This window comes from Balaenoptera ricei, chromosome 17 (assembly GCF_028023285.1).
Source record: "Balaenoptera ricei isolate mBalRic1 chromosome 17, mBalRic1.hap2, whole genome shotgun sequence".
Classification (NCBI taxonomy): domain Eukaryota; kingdom Metazoa; phylum Chordata; class Mammalia; order Artiodactyla; family Balaenopteridae; genus Balaenoptera; species Balaenoptera ricei.
The window spans coordinates 14,165,472-14,185,194 of record NC_082655.1 but is presented as its reverse complement, the minus strand read 5'-3'; the positions used below and the strand labels follow the sequence as shown (position 1 = coordinate 14,185,194).

Sequence of the window (19,723 nt, the reverse complement as noted above, 5' to 3'; positions counted from 1 at the left end):
ATTGGAAGAAGGGTCATGGGAAAGTGTACTGGAGCACCAAAAATATAAGCTACCACAATTGACAATAAGGTTAAATGGGGAAACTAATTTTCAACTTCCGAGGAGTCTTAGATATTGAGTAAGCTATTAGTCCTACAGTAGCCTCCCACAGAGCTGCAGGCTCCTCTTGCTGACACTCCATTTTATTGCCATACCATATCTCTAGTGGATCCCAGACATACCTGAATGGACACAGGTGCCAGAGCCTATCGTCCTGCTGGGGTCTGATACACAGAGGCATGTTTAACATGCTAAGGGAACAAAGAGTCATGAATAAATAATTGCTTGCTGGAGTCCAGAAAGGATTTAAAGATGTCATTTGAACTGGATCCTAAAAAATCAGTAGGTGTTTAGCAGGCGAGGAATGGGAGACAGAAGTGTAGAGGATATTCTGGGTTATGAAAATAGCAAGTGCAGAGAGGAATGGAGGCATGAAAAGGCATAATGGGTTTTGGAGAATCATTTCATGTGACTGAGCATGTATGGGGGTGGGGGTGTGATACGTCTGGAAAGACAGATTGTGGACAGATTGTGATGAGCCTGGGATGCCATCAATTCTCTTGGAAAACATCTGCTTCCCATGTGCTGGCCAAAGCGACAACCATTTTCACACATACTGTATGATGGGGCTCCCTGTTACATATGCCTTGAATCAGTTTGCTTCAAAGGGTGCATTCCAATGAGATGATACCTGGGAGGTGAAGACAGTAGGAATTCAAACAATGTTTTCAAATTTGTTACCTGAGCACATTTCAGATTTCAGTACAATATCTTCAAGCTGTTGCAAAGTACAGAGAGTTTTTCATCCTCTGCATTTCTGCACCTGCATGTTTCCTCACCCACCGCTGGGTCACACTCTGTGTAGCTTCAGAAACGGAAGTAGAAAGTTGGGCTGGGAAATCAGGTAAGAGAACAAATCTACCTGAGGCTGACTCACCTCAAATATGTAAACAAAGTTTAGCTGCAACGGAGCTGTTGAAGTACAAATAGCTGTAGGCATTGGAACCATATAACAAGGCTAAAAATGATGCTGGGACATATACATTATTTCCAACTAAAAAATAAAGGACAAGGCAGAGAAAAAAATCAGGGATTTAGAAATGTGTTTGGGAAATTCATCATGACCTCCACACTGCTCCATATCTTTCTGAACCCACTGACAACTGATTTCCACAGGCTAGATTTTAAACTGTTTATGATTATCTTCACCCAGCTTTTGAGGTTAATTAATTATACCTTTGCCTGGTAGTGCCACGAGTATGGGAAGCAGAAACAGGGGGAGGCGATGATGATTAAGAGCTATTTGAAAACTCAAAATTGCCAGAAATAAATGTTGCAGGGAAGGCAAGGGTGACTTGGAAATAGTTGTGACCTGAGGACTTGGTGGGCTTGGCTACTTGCAAACTGTAGGATCGGTAGCAGAGCGACCAACTCATTCTGGTTTGCTCTGGACTTTTCTGGTTTTAAAATGGAAAGTCCCACTTTCACTGTGCTCCCAGTCCCAGGAAAACAGAAGAGTTGGTCACCCTAAGGAAGACCGGTGATCTAGCTGACCATAATTCAATAAGCCAGGTGAGGCAGGCCAGTGGTTTGGGAAGAGTGAGGGCTGACCCCAGGAAACTGTGTAAATATGTGAGGGTCAGCCTAAATTGGAGGGCACAGAGGCTAGACTGTGGACAGTCACCTCCAATCAAACCCATAATTTGAAGATTGACCAAATCATTTACTCTTTATCCAGGTATTGAGAAATATCAAGCCATTGTAGGTTAAAAAGTTTTAACCCTTTTATAAATTTGATATATTTTTAGGAAGTGTGTATCTTGGGAGCAAAACTCTATAATAACGTTAATGAGAAGCGAAGCAACACAAATCTGTTTTCATCACTGTTAACATAGCTTAAATCACAACACAGGAGGAAACAGCTGCTCTGGAAGGCAGCCTAGGAGCAGATCAGCAGAAGCTGATTATCTGCTAATGAGCAGGTTTTAGTGGTGAGCCCTGGTGGAAAACCTACCAGACTCAATCCTGAAAGCCATCCACAGAACAGGAGGTGTGTGTGAATCATTTGATTGATGTGAAAAAAACTCAAAACAGATTCTTCCCAGCACTCTACAGGCTGTCATACCTCACTGCCTTCTTTTCTGTTTATGTTAAGGAGATAGGATACTTCAGTAAGTAAATGTGTGTAGTATTTAATTAAACTCGCTGCTGGGCTCCATGCGTGAGGCTGGTCCTCATTCAGGGATTATTGGACTGCTGCATCCTGCCTTCTCACTTATTTCCCTTCCTTCTGGTGCTTCTACCTCCAGCTCAATACCAGCAGGAGCTGTGGAGCACCAGGGTAAATGCTTTAGTATTATATTATCTTATTGTATCCTTATCTTATTCTTTAGATAAGGAAACCGAGGCTCAGAGAACTTAAGTCACTTTTCTAAGGTCTTCTAGCTTGGAGAACTATGATTTAAACTCAGGTTCTGGGTGACTCCATAGCCAATGCTTATGACCACTTATGTAATAGAACATAAATGTATTTAGCAAAAACGAACTATGGTATGCAGCAGTGGTTCTCAAAATTTGTCCTCAGACCAGTACCATTAGCATTACCTGGGAACTTGTTAGAAATGCACATTTTCAGGCCCTACCACAGACTCACTGAATCAGAATTGTTGGGAATGGGCCTTAGGAAGCCCTCTGAGTGATTCAGATGGACACCAAAGTTTATGAACCACTAGTATGTAGGCTGTATGCTGGGCACTAAGGATTTAAAAAGAAAAAATTAGGTTCCCTGACATCCGGGAGTCAAAGTCTAACAGAGGAGGCAAGTATAGAAAGACCATCATAATCGCACTTATTAGTGCACTATAAGTACAGTGAGAAAGTATGCATAGAAAATTAGGAAAGTAAAGATAAGGATAACTAACCTGGATGGAGCAGGAAAAGCTTTTGGGAAAAGCGGTTCTTGGACAGACTCTGAAGGCATGAGAAGGCTCTGGTCACAGTGACAAGAAGGAGAGAGTATTCTAGGCAAGGGGACAGCATAGATAAAAGAAATAGATGACAGGCACCTGTGAAAAGCAGTTACTCTGGGGATGCTGGCGTGCGCGACGGGACAGAGGAGGCAGCGATGAGTCCACGCAGTGGGCAGTGAGTGGGAGGCCCTCTGCCATTCTGCAGCCCCACCCACCCCCCGCCTGTCGAAGCTCGGGAGACTGGCTCCTTGAAGCCTTGGCTTGGAGACTTTATCCATGACATTTATGACTGCCCTATGGTCCCAGATGAGGGGCACCATATCACAAAGGCTTGTTCTTCATAAGCTACTGAGCCCCCAGTAATTCGTGCATATTATTTATACCCCACACTCTTTTCTCCTCCCTTCTTATGAAGTCCCCCATGCCACAGCCATCAGCTAGAAGACGTCAAGCTGTCCGGTGGACAGTGTTGTTTGACACAGACTCAGTAGCTAGCGATGTCACTTATGGTTTATATCATGAATTCTTACTCAATTCTTTGTTTCCTCACATCACCTATCACTGAATAATATGCTCACATCATAGGACTTCAGTCTGTATTTCCAGATCAGTATTTTGACATGGACATGGGCTATATTTGAACACTTAAAATAAAATAATGGTGCTACATTCATGTCGGCATAGCAGAAAGAATGTGAGACTGGGAATGAAAGAGGCCAGGGTTCTAGCCCCAACTCTGTACTTTCCAGCTGTGTCCATTAAATCACATTTGAAGGTCCATTTATTTAAGCTTGTGAAGCCTTAATTTTTATTATCTGTAATGTTGGGTTGCTGTAGAATTAAATGGTATAATATTGGTGCCTGGAACTCAGTAGATGGTATTCCTTTCTTTATCTTTATGTATATCCAACTTGCAGTATTGAAGACATTGCCTCTTCAAAATGCCCAATATCAAGACTGGGCAGTGTTTTCCTTTCTCTTTTTCTAGATATTCTGTCTCTGTGGATTTTCTGTGTTCTCTCCTACCCAAACCTTGGGGTACAACCAGGGCTAAGTTGTTAAACCTGTATGGGCTTCAGTCTTCTCTCTGGTAAGATAGAGTGACTGACCTTTGTAAATAGTTTTTCAAACTACTTTTCATCCAGGACATTTTGTTCAAGTAAAATCTGAGCAGTTTTGAGAAGATGGAAGCAACTTCCTCACTGGCAGCTAATCTCTGCTCACTTCCCCCAAGTATTACCATCAGATGCCTGTACCTTGAGAAAATGAGAGCTCTACAGGGATTGTGGTGCCTTATCTTCTGTCCCCAAACTAGCTCCACCTCTGCTTTCTCCATCTTAGTTGATGATAAACCAAAATTTCTGTTGCTCAGGTCAAAATCTTGATGTTATCTTTGACTTGTCTGTCTCACATCCCAAATTTTTTTTTTTTTACAGGAAATTCTGTTTACCTTACTTAAAAACTATATCGAGAATATGTTTTCTTCGCACCATTTCTACTGTCACCACCAGCTCAGCTGGCATTATCTCTTGCCTAAGTAACTACAGTAGCATCAAATTGGTCTCTGCTTCCCCAAGCAGTCACAGTGATATTACTAAAACAAGTCAAATCAGGTCACTCCTCTGCTCAGAGCTCTGCACTGGCCCCTGTTTTACTCAGATTACAATTCAGAGCCCCTCACCCAGCTGGTTCCTCATACGCTAGTCCCCTTTTCTTCTCTGGCTTCATTTCTCCCACACCTCCATCAGCTGCAGCCACAGTAGGCTCTTTGTTGGTCTCAACTCGCCAGGCTCACTCCTGCATTTGTGCCCTTGCCATGGCTGTTCCCTCTGCTTGAAGGCACTTCCCCAGATGCTATGGATGGAATCATGTTCCCTCAAAAATCATATGTTAAAGCCCTAACCCCCAGTATGACTGTATCAGGAGATAGGGTCTTCAAGAAGTAATTAAGGTGAAATAAGGTTGTCAGGGCAGGACCCTAATCCGATAGAACTGTGGCCTTAGAAAGAACTCTCTCTGCCAAGAGAGGACACAATGAGAAGGCAGCCATGTGCAAACCAGGAAGAGAGTCCTCAACAGAAACTGAATTGGCTGATACCTTGATCTTGGACCTCCCAGCCTCCAGAACTGTGAGAAATAAATTTCTGTTGTTTAAACAACCCACACTATGGTATTTTGTTATGGTAGCCTGAGCAGACTAAGACACCAGATCGCCACAAGGCTAACTTCCCCACTCCTTCACCTTGTTCTCAAATGTCATCTCTTCAAAGAATCCCATCACAACATTCTATTAACATTGTGATACTAGAATTCCCAGTTTCCCTTCCTCTGCTGTTATTCCTCGTTCAAAGAATGCATCATTTTCTAACCCGTGATGTAATTCACATATTATGGCTACAGTTTATTGTCGGGCTATGCTGCTAGGAGGTATATTCCTTGAGAGATCTCTTTTTTTGCTCCCAGCTATGTCCCAAGAGCCTAGAACAGTGCCCAGCACATCGTAGGTGCTCACTAAATATGTGTAAAGCAAGTGAATAAATGGAATAATAACTATAATATTTCTTAGCTGTATGAGCTTGGCAAGTGGTTGACCTATGTAAGCTTTATCTCTAACTTCAGTTGATTGCTACAAGAATTAAATAAGTAAAATTTGAGTAAAGACAGAGGAACTGCTTGTCTTGTTCATCATCATATGCCAGTGTCTGAGACATAATAGTTCTCAGAACAAGAGTTAGGTGCTTAATGCAGTGCTTGACAAATAGTAAGGGCTCATCAAGTAATGATTATGATTTTGGCTGAACGAAATGCCTGCTTTTAATCATAGTCTTTATCTTAGTCTTGAGAGCTGGCCTGGATTAATGAAGAAAAATCCTAAAAGTCTTCCTATTCTCTTTGCACTCAGGCTTTCAGCACCAGCCACACTTGACTTTGCTGAGTACCAAATGTATTTTCCTGCATCCTGTTCCAGTGCCTTTTACAATGTTGTACTTGTGACCTGGAATGTTCATCTTTTCTCATGCTCCACCTGACAAAAACTCCCGTTGTGTATATCTGTCTGATTCCTATTCAACTTCCAGAGCTTAGCTCAAACATCACTTCACAGGAAACTTTCCCTAACTCTCCAGAGTGGGTCAGGGCTTTTCATAATCTGATTAGTAGCACCCTGTACTTTTTAGGAGGGTTATATCCAAATTGCCTGGCACAGTGTCTAGTATTCAGTAGTTGTTCAACAAATATGTGTTGCATGGATAAAGGGCATTATTTATGACCAGATACTTGATATCCATAATTTAATTTGATATTTTATGGTAGGCATTCAAATTATCTCTAATACACAATAAAGCAGGCTCAAAGAGGTTGAACAACTCCCCCAAACTCACATAGCTAATAAGTTGTAGAGTCAAGATTTGAACTCAGTTCTCTTACGCTCAAGAAAAATTACCCTTCCCACTGCAAAGGAATTGCTCCTGAGATTCCTCAAGCCAGCTTCCCAATTCCTTTCCTTTAGTGAATGTAAAAAAGTCAAAACATGTCCTCACCTGACTGACTCTTTGCCCCCAACGTTCCCTACATCCCCAGTGATCCCAGGTCTCCTAATGCCATTCCAGAAGGTCCATGATCCTGGCCAGCTATCTCCCTCTTCAAGGTTTACCCCCCATTTTTAGGATATCTATCCATATAATGTGTTCAGTACTAAACTTCCTCATCTCATTAAATGGCACCATCATCAAGCTAATAACAGAGAAGACATCCTCCATTCCTTCTTTACTTCACTGTCCCAAACAATCCATATGTAATATTTTCTGTGCTGCTACCAGGTATGTCTCAAGTCCATCATTTTTCTCCACTACTCATAATGTCCAAACTGTGTCCTCTCACAGCTTCTAATCCTTTCCAACATATTTTTTTCTATCAGTCAGGAAACAGAAACTATGCATTCCAGGAACAAAGGGTTTAACATAGAGTAGGGGTTTATGAGATTGTTGAAACAGCTGCAGAGTGGGGGCAGATGCCAGAGAAACTGATGCTGAAGGTCTGAGAAGACAATGCTGAAGATCAAGGCCTGCAGTACCAAATCTGGTGGGTTTTCAAAGCTTGCCTGGAAGTTGCCATCATTCTCAGAATGTCTGAGAAGCTCCCCAACAGGTTTCGTCAATAGCCATGAAGCGAGTAATTTTCGGGACTTGGCTGGGAAGTTCTGTGAGGCTCACATGTGCACATTCATCTGGCTGCTTTCACCTCTAGAGAACAAAGCTTCCAATTCACTTCCACTTTCCAGGTATCACAGATGTTGCATTCCTTGACAAAAGCTAGCCCAGGACGAAACATAGGAGGTGATTCTGAGAAGCAGAATTGCCAGCCTTAGAAGGACATGGTGGTGGCACTCAGTTGACAACAGACAGCCTGCCCCACCATTTGCTACACAGCAGCCAAATTATCTTTAAACCCTAAAAACAGAATATTTTATAACCGTGCTTAAAATAATCCAGTGGCTTCCTCTTAGGATAAAACCCAAACTTGCCCCCATGACCTACAAAGCTTACTTGATTTTTATCCTGCTACCTCTTCAATTTCATCTCATTCCAGCCTTCACTTTAACCATTATATTCATTGGTTTTCATTCTGTTTCTTCAACATGTCAAACAGTTTCTCACCTTAGAATTCTTATATTCTTATATTTACTCTCCCTTCTGTCCAGAATATCTTCCTCCTTGATTTTCACATTCCTTTTATCTCAACACTTTATCTAAAGAGTCCGTTCCAAGTTCTCCCTGTTGCCTCCTTATTTCTTTCAGTGCATTTATTGCAATCTGCTTTTATCTTGTCTATTTGTTTAGTTATTATCTGCTACACTCCTTGGAATGAAAGCTCAGTGAAAGGAAGTACCATATTATCAGGGGGCTAGTTCTCGGCCCTGATTTAGCTATCAGTTAGATGTTCTGTTTTAGAACATTGCTCATTGTAGGCTGAGTTCATTGCCTCAAAAAATCAGAGAACATCAGTTTCTTTGGTGCCCAAGAGCCTGCATTGTACCAACCTTACTAGAAGTGCAAGAAAGGTAAGGACAAGGTCTCTCAGTGCAATGCTTAAACAGTTTCAGTACATCCCAAGCAAAGTATCCTAATGCAACCTGAACTCTGAAGCTTTCTGCTATGGATGGTCTACAACCCCGCTCTCCTTTCATCCCTTGGAATAGCCAGAAATCTCATATTAATTTGATTAATTATAACTTTACCTCCTTTCCAAATCTGTCAAAATCTTCTTCATTAATCAGCACCCAATATAAATACACTCAGATTCATTTATTTCTTTTCTGTGCTTCTACAGCTCTTGGTTATTATTCCCATTATAATACTTACCACCAATTAATTGATTACTTTGTATATGCAATTGACGCCTCCACTAAATTATGTGTTACTTGAGAGCAGAGATTCTGTCTGGCTCATCTTTTATCTCCAACGGCGGGTGTGGAGAAGGCACTCAGGAAACATTTATTGAATTGCATTGAATTCCTTCCGAAAGCAAAGTGCTGGGTAAATCCCACTTAATTACAGGATCCTGGAGACACCTTAGCTAAACTGCTTATAGATCCATAATGCAGAATGCTAACTTTCTCCCCTGATTAATGGTGTTTTCCAACCATTCATCTCATCTTTCTATTTATCCCTTGCTGTACTGTGTTCTCTTGACTTCCACATTATGCAGAGTGCATGCTACCTTGTTGTGTTCCCAGTGAATTCTCATAAATAGGACATACCTCACCAGTTTCTGGCTTCCCGGAACTAACCCTTTTCTGCAAACCTGATGGGCTGTATCACATTCAAATATTTGTATGAACACATCATTCACCTGTCCCTTCAAAGTCTAATTGGTACTAATTAGCAAATAAATCAAACTGAATTTTCCATTAAATATGCTTTCATCAGTGTCAGTATTTACTTGTTTGCATTTAGTAGAGGAAAACAGGAAGAAGAAACATTAGCAACTATCTTTCCTCTTGTTTAAGATGAAAATAAATAAGCATTTGTTAACATGGAGGGGGAAGTGTTTTTTAAATTTTTAAAATAATAACATATCCTGATGTTGTATGAAGGGAAGAACCCAAGACTGAAAGTAGGAGATAATACTAACATAGCTACTAACTATTAAATATTATGTGCCAGACAATATAATAAATTATTTTTGAGCCCACAATATTGCATGGCAAGAGATTTTCTCCATTTTCCAGACTAGGAAAATGATTTTTATAAGAATTAAATAACTTGACCAAACTCACAGAGATAATTTGTAAACTAGGTAAACTAGGCCTTAAATCTCGGTCAGTCTGACTTCAGAGTTCAAGCTTTATTTCCTTCTCTCCGCAGCATTCTGGACCTCATTTGGCCTTACAATGGATTGTGTTTTGGATAGCAATTCTTTATCTCACCCTGTTTTCATACTCTAGTCCCTTGACTTTGGGCTAAACTGTGAAACTGGCTTTGGCCAATAGAATTCGGTAGGAGTTCTAGTTCTAAGCCTGGGCCCTAAGAAGCTCACATACTTCTGCTTACTCTCTTGTTCCTCTCCTATAGACATGAGAACAATGTGCCTGGACTATCCCGTTGGTCTCAGGAGAGAATGAGGAGAGACGTATGGAGCAGAACCACCCTTAGCTGGGCCCAGTCATAATCATCCAACCTCCAGAAAGCTAAATGCATGCGAGTGAACCCATCCGAGGAAAGCAGAACAGCCCAGCTGAGCCCAGCCGAGATCAACTAAACCCCAGTAAGCCATACACAGGTAGATGAGCCCAGACAAGAGTAGCAGAACAGGCTAGGAGAGTCTCAATTTCTAGCTAATCCATATACTCAGGACAAATGAGGAATGATTGTCATTTTAACGACTGAATTTTTGGGTTGTTTCTTTCACAGTAATAGTTCATTGATACAACCACTAATTAGCTCTACAAATTTCCTTAATAATAATGCTTACCACCATTTATTAAGAACTTACTATATAAGATACAGTGCTAAACACTTTATATCATCACTCCCTTAAATCTTTCTCAAAACCCTCTAAGGTTTTCACAGATGAGATGAATGAGACAAATGGAGATGAAATAACTTAAGTTCACATAGCTTGTATGTGGCAGAGGTGAGATGCAAACAAGTTTATCTGGGTCCAAAGTTGTACTCTTTCTGTTATACCAATACGGCTTCATTCATAATCTAGAACTCCTTTGGAAAATAGTCAGCTGTGTAAATGTGACTTCCACTTAATTTCTCTGGGTCCATTTTCTTCAACTAGAAGGACCTAACTAGATAATATCTGTTTTTCCTCTTACCTTCTACAGATCTATGTTCCTACATACAAAAGTTATTTGAGGCAAGTTTGACTTAAAGCACATCCGGAATTTGATGATGATGAGAATGGTGATGAGGACTGTGATGATATATACAAAGAGATTCAACACTACATAGATGAAGCTGGAAAACAGTTTTGCCAAGAACCAGAACTCAATGATTGCTGCAAGTGAGCATGAAATTTAGCTTTGCAAACTTTGAGGTAAGGTGGCAGAGTAAATCTGGGTCACACATCTTACTTCCTATTACCTAGCAAAACCACCACCAACAACAAAATAGTAAGTGTCAGCAAAAAATCTACTAGCAGCAAATAAGCAAGAAACTAGATATAATGTTAGGCTCACAAAGAGTAGAAGTGACTGCCAAACAGGACACTGAATATTCATGACAGCTCCTGCTCCCAATCATGGTGCTTAGGAGTGGTACAGGGATATAGGCAGAAAACTTTGGGGTAATAGAAATTCTGGGAAGTCTCATCAATACCCCTTAATCTGAGGTTATCAGTAGGCAGGTCGAGGAAATACATTTTTTTTCAAATCCATAGGATTAAAAGCTCTATTTATCCTTGTAGATTTCAAGAGCTCAGCAGAGATTCTCTCTCTCTCTCTCTCTCTATATATATATATATATATATATATATTAGGAGATAAAGTGTGGATTGAGGGAGGTCAGAGGCACAAGTGACCAAGGTCAAAGCAGACAAAGAAAGTACAGGAAGTGCTTGGATTTAAACACAGAGGGAAGTGGAAGGTGAAAGTTTACATATATAGTGGAGTTTGCCAGGGAAGACTTCATGGATATTGGTTTCTTGTCTCTGCAGTCTTTCATGTGTGACTTTATGAGATGTATGTGTATGTATGAATGTGTTCAAATAAGTTTAACAGGTACTTACACATCTTTCATCACCACTACCACCAAACTACACATAGGTACATACACACCACATACCACACAAACACACAACACACTACACATCACACACCACACACAGTTCTACTGCAAAATAATTGGCACAAGTATCTTAGAGTGGCTATAGAGATGCCATCTGTGGTTTCCAGGGGCTGCTCCTCTAGGCATTCCAGTTTTGTGTTTCTTTCAGACAAAATCAAAGAAACGTTCATCTGTTTCTCTGCTTACCCAATGTCTCCATCATGATGCTCTGTTTTGCTTTCTGCATCTGAATCAATCTATTTTGCCTCAGGGAACAGCCTTCTGTGTTAATTCCCTGGTTCCACCATTGTCAAAGAGCCTGTGTGAGGTGGAATTGACAAGGTTATCGTATTTCATGTCATTTTATTATTGAGGGTTTCTTTGTCACTAATATCACCCTCAGTCTTTTTGCAGACCTTCTCAGAGTCACTTTCTTCCCAAGTCTGGATTCAAATGTCGCTCCTGATTGAACTATTTAAATAAACTCAATTTTTAGCTTGCTTTTACTAAAATCACTCTTAATAACTACTATTATCTCTTATAATTACAATAATCACTTTGGCTCAGAGTGACTCACAACATTAGCCTTCAGTCCAATAAACCTTGGCTGTTGTATTTGGTGGAAGGTCTAGGGTATTTTTAGTAAGAAAATAGCTGTGATGGCTGGATCTGGTGGATCAGAGCTGTATTGAGAGATCAGGAAGGCTTAAGGCTTCCCGAGGTAATAAAATTAAAGTTTTAAAGCAATGCTGGCTAGATCTTAAGATTGGGAGATAGTATTAAAAAAAAAAAAAACTTTAATTTTATAGTCTGGAATGTCAGACTATTTAAACCTATCTCTGCCACCTACAGGCCTTGTGTTCTTAGGCAAGCTATTTAAAGTTTCTATGTCTCAATATCCCCATCTGTAAAATGGGTATAATAAAACACTTATCCTCACAACGGTTTCAGTGGTTTCCATTCTGATTGATCTGTAACCTACCACTTCTTAAATTTTTTTTTACCACTTGTTAAATGGTTTGGCTTTAACCATAAAATAACCATATCGTATGGGTTTTGTGTAAAGATTAAACAGGTAACCAATGTAAAGCACATAGAAAACACTGTATAAGGCACATAGAAAACACTTAGAAATATTGGACACTGTTATAATTATTATTTTTCATTTTTATCATTACTTCTCAAGGGTCAGAGAGCTTTCATCTTGGTCATAGATGTTATTTCATAAAATCCTATGCTAACTATTAAAATCATGATTATTATTGCATTTTACAGGTGAGAAAACCATGACTCAGAGTGGGCGAATAAATTGCCAATGTTACAGAGCTAACAAGTGGCAAAGATGGGATTGGAACCCTGGTCTGGTTCTTATACCTTTTTTCTATACTATATTACTCTGGACCAGAGACAGCATTTATAAAACCCAGAGGAAAACATTTGGGGTCAGAACATCCACAAAAGTAACAATTATGGGTGCCAGAAAATGGGACTGAAAAAGCCCTGGGCAGAAGTCACATCACACCAACACCCGCAATGGACTTTTGCAGTTCTTTGTTTTAATTAAAGAGTTGGCTCCTAAATTCCATAGGTTCAGTGCTAGTCCTGGGAGCAGAGGTTGCAGAAGAGAGAACAAGTAGTCTCAACTTCATAGATATGTGTGAGACACAAGGAAGAGTAGAGCAATTAAAACCTGCAGCTTTCTCTTTTTTAAGAGTCATAGTGGATGCTGCGATGTGTCACCAGATCCCTCCCTTCAGGACCAAAATAAACTATTCCCCCCTGCTGCTGGCTCTCGATGACAGCTCTCCCTGCATCCCCCTCTGAGCACTGCCACCAGCTGAAAAGAGTCCACTTGTCCAAGGTCAGTCCCCTTCCAGGACATGGCCTACATCCAATGACTGTCAATGCAGAGGTGTAAAGGGCTATCCCCCTTGCCTCAATGTGGGGCAACTCTGTAGGGCCACCCAGCTCCAGAAGCCCCTACCCGCCTCCCTGTGAAATCAGCTGAGGTTCTGACTACTTCTCTTTCAACTTGCCTGTCTGCCTTCACTTTGCCACAGGTATTCACCCTAACAACACTACCCAGTGAATTTCCGGCATACAAATCAATGCCTTAGAGTCTATTTCCCAGGAAACCTGAATTGCAATATGCGGTAAAGCACACATTTTTGTCGTGGCAGCCAACTCTAGTTACTCTCTGTATTTCTGAGGAAGTTCTAATGATTCGTCAAATATTTACTGTAGCGTCAAGTAAATACAGCAGGACATGGTAAATATCAGGAGCACTTTCATAAGCATCAGAATGGAAACATTTTATTGATTTCCAAGGAGCAATGTAGCTGTTGTCAGAGGCTAAGTCAGTGGTCCAGAAAAGAGATCCAGGTCTGCGTGAGCACATCCATTAACATTACTTTATCTCCGAGTCTTGAATGTGCAGGGCAGCATGGAAAAATCTTAATTACCGCTAAACAAATGGTGAAATGCTATCCTCCTGCTCAGTGTTTCAGAAGCTTCTTCCTCTCAATTTGTTCATGTCTGTACAGGCCCCCAGAGGATTCCCTTTGGAGTTGAGTCATTATGGCCACAGGGTTGCCTTCCAGGTGCTATGGCAGCAAGAGAACATTCCTGAACCTCTTCTGGGTATGGAGATCTCATGGTACATTATTGCATTTCTTAGGGGTATGGTGTATGAAGGGCAGAGCACAACCATCTCAGGGTTTGGGAACGTGGATGACGTGTCATCATTATGTCTACATCTCGGATCAAATCCCCTCACCTCCAGTCATTACCAACAACCTTCTTCAAATGTGGCTTCCATTCTTCTAAGTCTTCTCCCATCTTTTGCCCTGAAAATCCTGCAGGTTCTCTAAGGCTTGAAGAAATGTGACCTGCAGTGCCATCTAGTCACAATCGATTGCTTCTATAACTTCTATTCTAATAAATTTAAACTTTTTCAAAAAGCGATTAACCCTTGTACATGTTCATAATTTTAGATATAAGAATTTAACCTCTGAAATTCTATCCTAAGGGAATAATCCAAAATGTACATACAAATTTTTCAGTATAAAGATATATAAAATTCCTAGGTATGACCATCAAAAACAAGTCTTTGTTTTCCTTTTATGCTCTGTCTTCTTTCAGTAGGATTTAAGCTCCATCAGGGCAAGGATCATGTCTGGTCTCTTCAATTCTATATCTCTGGTTTCTAAAACAGTGCTTAGCACATGGTAAATGTTCAATCAATATTTAATGAATGAATAAATGAATTTCCAAATGTGCATAAAGTAGCTAAAAAAAGCAATTGTGTTGAGATATAATGAAGGTTTGATAAAAGGAGAACACTAATGTATTTCTGGTTGGAAAGAATTACCATTGTAAAGATGCCAAATTCTCTAATAATCTATGAATTTATAGCACTTCCACTCAGAAATTGACATCTTGTTTTGGAAGTTAAAAAAATTCTTGTAAAATTCAGCTGGAAGAAAAGAATAAAATAGTCCTTTTCTTTTTAAGAAGAGAAATAGGAGAGGTTTTGTCCTGCCAAATGTATACACACACACACACACACGCACACACACACACACACACAGGCACACACAGAGTAATCACAATGGTGTATGGGAAGACTACTTTGCCTGGTGACAGAACAGCTTCGATTCTGTAAGGTATGAAAACATGAAATGTCTTCTTCCCACAGTTACTGTTAACTGCTCTGTTGAACCTTCCTTCCCCACTGGTTAGCAGCCATCTTAAGCATTATGATTATTAAAACAATCTATATTCAGTCCAGGCTATTCTAAAGCTTTAACTGCAAAATCCTACCCTCCACCCTCCCTTTAGTATAGACTTAACTTGTGGCTTAAGGGTCCCTAAGAGGCAGAGGCACGACTGAAGTTTTCTCTCACTGCCCTTCCCCTCCCAGTACACTACTGAAATCCATACTGGGAAATTGATATACTCATATTTTCTGTGGAAATTTCAGCTGTTACTAAAGAAGTTAGTAAACTCCCAATGAATCTCTTGTACATCCAGGCCTAACAGCTACATTCTTGGTGACTCTGAATGGTGATTCCTTATGTGAGTGCAGGTTGGGCCTTTTAGCACTTTTCTGAAGGTATGGGATGCAACATTAACTCCATTTTTAAAAATTCAAGTGTGAAGGGGATAAAAGGAATGACATTAAGTTTTAAGCATTTACCATCTTCTCTCTCCCACTTCTCCCAAAGGAGAGAGACATATTATTTGTTAGGTCAATTCTGGATCCTCCTTTATGTATATAAGAATCAGGGCAAAAGGCAAAGGATAACACAAAGAAAAGAAAATAATAAACGATCTGAGCCAGAGAGGCAGCGAGACAAGCCTGGAGAGGATGGAAGTTTTTGAGGTGCATGTAGTGGGGGAAACAAGAAATTCGAGACAACTGTGGAGTGAAAGAGAAATTGAAAGGAAGTGATATATGGGGGAAGGGGATTTTTTTAAGGAGTTTTGCTTGCTTCCAAGAATGTATCCACTCCTTTTGAAACTTCTGATTTTACTGCTTTTTTTGAGACACACTACATTAAATATTGTTTTTTAATTATTTTTAGTTGCTGGACTATTTATTTTTATATGACTTTGTGCAGTACTGGTTGCAAAGCAGTTGGGTTATACAGGCTACCTGAATTCTTTCATCTACCAAACATGCCATCTGTGCTTTCTGGTCAAGAAGAATCATTCCAAACGCTTATGATGATGCCCTGATGTTGTATAATAAAACAATGATCTTGGAATGGATGCTCTGGTGGTTCCCCCAAATTTCCCTAAAACAAATATTTCATTGAAATTATTTTCATTCTAAACGGCCCTAAATTTTGCCTCAGAAATCCTAGGTTCACATTTCAGCTTTACTTTGCTAACTGAACAACAAAACTGTGACCGTTTTGAAGTCAGGAAAGATGCATTATCATCTTCTTACATTGCCAGAGTTTCAGCAATTGGCCATCCAGGGCACATAGTAAACATTCAGTATAAGTGTATAAGTGTGTAAGGATTCAGCCATTTCCAAATCTTCTAGTTGTCTTCATAAAGTCCTGGATTAAACAGTCTTTCTGGTATCATTATGAATCAATTCCTGAAGAATTTAATTACCTATAACTTTGGCAGGCATGACTCTTCCTTAAGATGGCATCTCAGGTAAAGAGCTGCACTCCCCACACAGTAGAATGCTGCCTTAAATAAGGATAAATATTTTGAGTTTGCTTAAATGCATGAAGAAACGAAAGAAGGAATAGAAAAAAAGATATAGAAAGAGAGAAAGGAAATAAAAGGAGAATTTAAGGCAATTCTTTAGGGAAAAAAATCTGTTACAATAACTCTTTGACTGAAATAACCAATCAATATGTCCAAGAAGCCTGAAAATATAATTTTTTCCATGTTGGAACATCTCTAGATGTTTTAGGTTAACTGTTTAAATATAAGAAATAAGTGGGGCTTCCCTGGTGGCGCAGTGGTTGAGAATCTGCCTGCTAATGCAGGGGACACGGGTTCGAGCCCTGGTCTGGAACATCCCACATGCCACGGAGCAACTAGGCCCGTGAGCCACAACTACTGAGCCTCCGCGTCTGGAGCCTGTGCTCCACAACAAGAGAGGCCGCAATAGTGAGAGGCCCGCGCACCGCGATGAAGAGTGGCCCCCACTTGCCACAACTAGAGAAAGCCCTCGCACAGAAACAAAGACCCAACACAGTCAAAAATAAATATAAAAATAAATAAATAAATACATAAACTAGGGAAAAAAAAGAACAATATGACTGACAACTACCTTTAAAAAAAAAAAAAGAAGTAATACACAGACTTCGCCATACTTACACGTCTCCTTTTACCACCATGGTTACTCCTATTTAAATTTATCAGCACTGATGGACACTTAGTAATGCACTTATATTGAAGAGGCTAGGTGGGTTTGAGCAGTGTGATGACTGCTAAATTGTTTTTTTCCCAGATGATCGAAGTGTCACCTGTTTTTCCCTTTTACCTTTTACTTATAAAGGGAAACACATCAAGTGCCTTCTGAAGCTTCCTCTTCATCCTAAAGGAGCTTCACAGTAATGTTCTTTCATCATTAATTGCTGGGTATTCTGAAATGCTTTCTCCCCTGAAGTCATAAGTCACAAGTTTCTGATGTTCTGTCTAATCTCTCTCTCTCTCTCCCTCTCTCTCTCTCTCTCTCCGCATTCTGGTTCTCTGGAGACAAGTGTCATGGAAATGTTTTTGGATAGATAAAAATGCATTCATTCCTCAGTCTCCACTGACCCTGTTATTCAAAGAGTCAATATCTGTAAGGATGGCAGGCGCATTAACCAAAACAAGTATTTTTCTTCTCCAAGTATTGTAATTACTGATGCTTTGGACTTTTCCTGCTACATCCATCATCCTAAGGTTCTCCTTGAAAAAGTATTGCCTGAGTCTAGAGCTCTTAAGTCAACCTGAATGATAATAGAAAGCATTTAATAAACACCATTGAGCACTTACTCTTCTAAAAGTTTTTATTGGTAAAAACTTTTACAATCCCCAGTGGCATCCCTTAGACACTTACTGACTTAAAAATGCCACAGCCAAAATCCTTAATGTGGAAGCTAGGTCTCATTTGGGAATGGCCCTGTGCCATGGGTATACACCCAACACAGTGGACTTTCTTCTTGATTTAAATTCCTAGTCTCACTCTAGCATATTGGAAAGGACAGATGCTAAAAGAAGAGAAAGCAGAGTTTATGAACTTGGAGAGAACAGTGAGAGAACCCCAGAATGAGGCAGGGTTTAAGCAATAGAGTCCAGAAATTTTTGTTGTATACCAGGAAGCATGCTAGAAGCTTGGAACCCCAAGAAAGGAAAATCAAACCTCTCAGATAACCTGGAAAGACACAAATAAGGATCAATCACAAGAGTGACAGAAGCTAGAAGTTCAGGCTATTGCTTTGGGGCTGATGTCACAATCAGAAAACACCTAGGTAGACTGTGCCATTTCCCTTTCAGAAACTTTGTGCTCTAGTTCCTAGATTCAGACAGACTAAGTATATTGCCAAATCTAATCCAATTGACCAGTGGTAGACTCGACATTCAGACTTCCAAGACTGTCTATGTTTTCTATCATGCAGGTTGGGGACAGACTATGAATGTCCTTGAATGCTATGTTGAAAGCATTTTGACATTATTCAGTAGGCAACAGGGAGCCACTGACATTTTTTGAGCAATAGACTGACATATTATCGTCTATGGGCAATCTCTTTTCAACTAATAAATGTGGTTTGTTTTTGTCTGGTGAGGAGAAGTATACTGTGGTGAATCATCTCAAATCCTTTTTAGGAAGAGGGGGAAAATAAATGTATAAAGAATAAAATAGACAAAAAGCAAAAAAACCCAAATAAATACATAAAGTATGTTTCCAGTAGAACAAAAAAAACCAAAAACCAAAACCAGAGAAACAGGAAGCATGAGTCATATAAATCATAACCAACCAGAGTTCCAAGTAATTTTTTCCTTACAAAAGTTCTTGACACATGGTCAATATATGTTAATTGGTATATTTTTCTGTAGTTAATTTCCCTTATTCTCTAGTTTTGCTCTTCTAAGTAATTTCACCATCCAATTTATAATTGTAGCATGCAAGAATGTATACATAATAATTTTTTCTTACAGCAGAAGAATGGAGTACAAAGGTCTTGTTTCAGACAGCTAAGTGATTTATAGTAAAGCCTACTAGACAATTCTGAAAACATAATTCAGATCTCCTGAGCTTTCTGCTTTTTTAAAGTTAACAGTTACTGGTGGAAAGGAATATTAGGTTTGAAAAATAACACACAACACACACAGTATAAAGAAGACATAGTCAATTGACTCTGCTAGGTACCAAAGTTTACATTTATTTCTTCTGCAATGCTAATAATTCAGCATTCCATTAACACTACATTTTTTTTAAATCTTTTTTTTTTTTGGTTTTATCTTTCCTGCCTTTGTTGAAAGCTCCCTCTCATCGTGCTGATTTCTGACAACCTGTTGGAAGGTAATGATAACACATTTTCTCCTCTGAGCCATATTACAGCACCGCTTCCTGACAACCCTGTCTCAGGCTGAACAAATTATTTGCACCCTGCCTGATTTGTTTCCATGTTTGTAATTCAACTACAATTTGTTCCTTCCCATGGCTAAATGAAAATGTGGTCATCAGATGCAAACCTTCCTGTTTGAGCATCATAAATAATACGTTTCTAGAGTGCAACACATAAATATTTTACTAACCACAATATAGGTTTTAGGAAATGGCAGAATGAAAGTGGTAGAGAAAATATTTCCTAAAGGTTCATTTTTACAGTATTTAGAGGCCATTTTATGGCTTGGTGCATTCATTAGGCTCTTTAAGAAAGTGTTTCTCATCCAAAGAATCTAAAAATGTGTGTAATCTAAATT

At 39.7% G+C, this 19,723-nt stretch overlaps 1 protein-coding gene across 15 annotated transcripts in view; it reads right to left on the bottom strand.

Annotated features, from left to right (window-relative positions):
- LRATD2 (LRAT domain containing 2) overlaps nucleotides 1-19,723 on the bottom strand; it is a 714,718-nt gene that overhangs the window by 328,716 nt on the left and 366,279 nt on the right. The gene's annotated exons all lie outside the window — the stretch shown is intronic.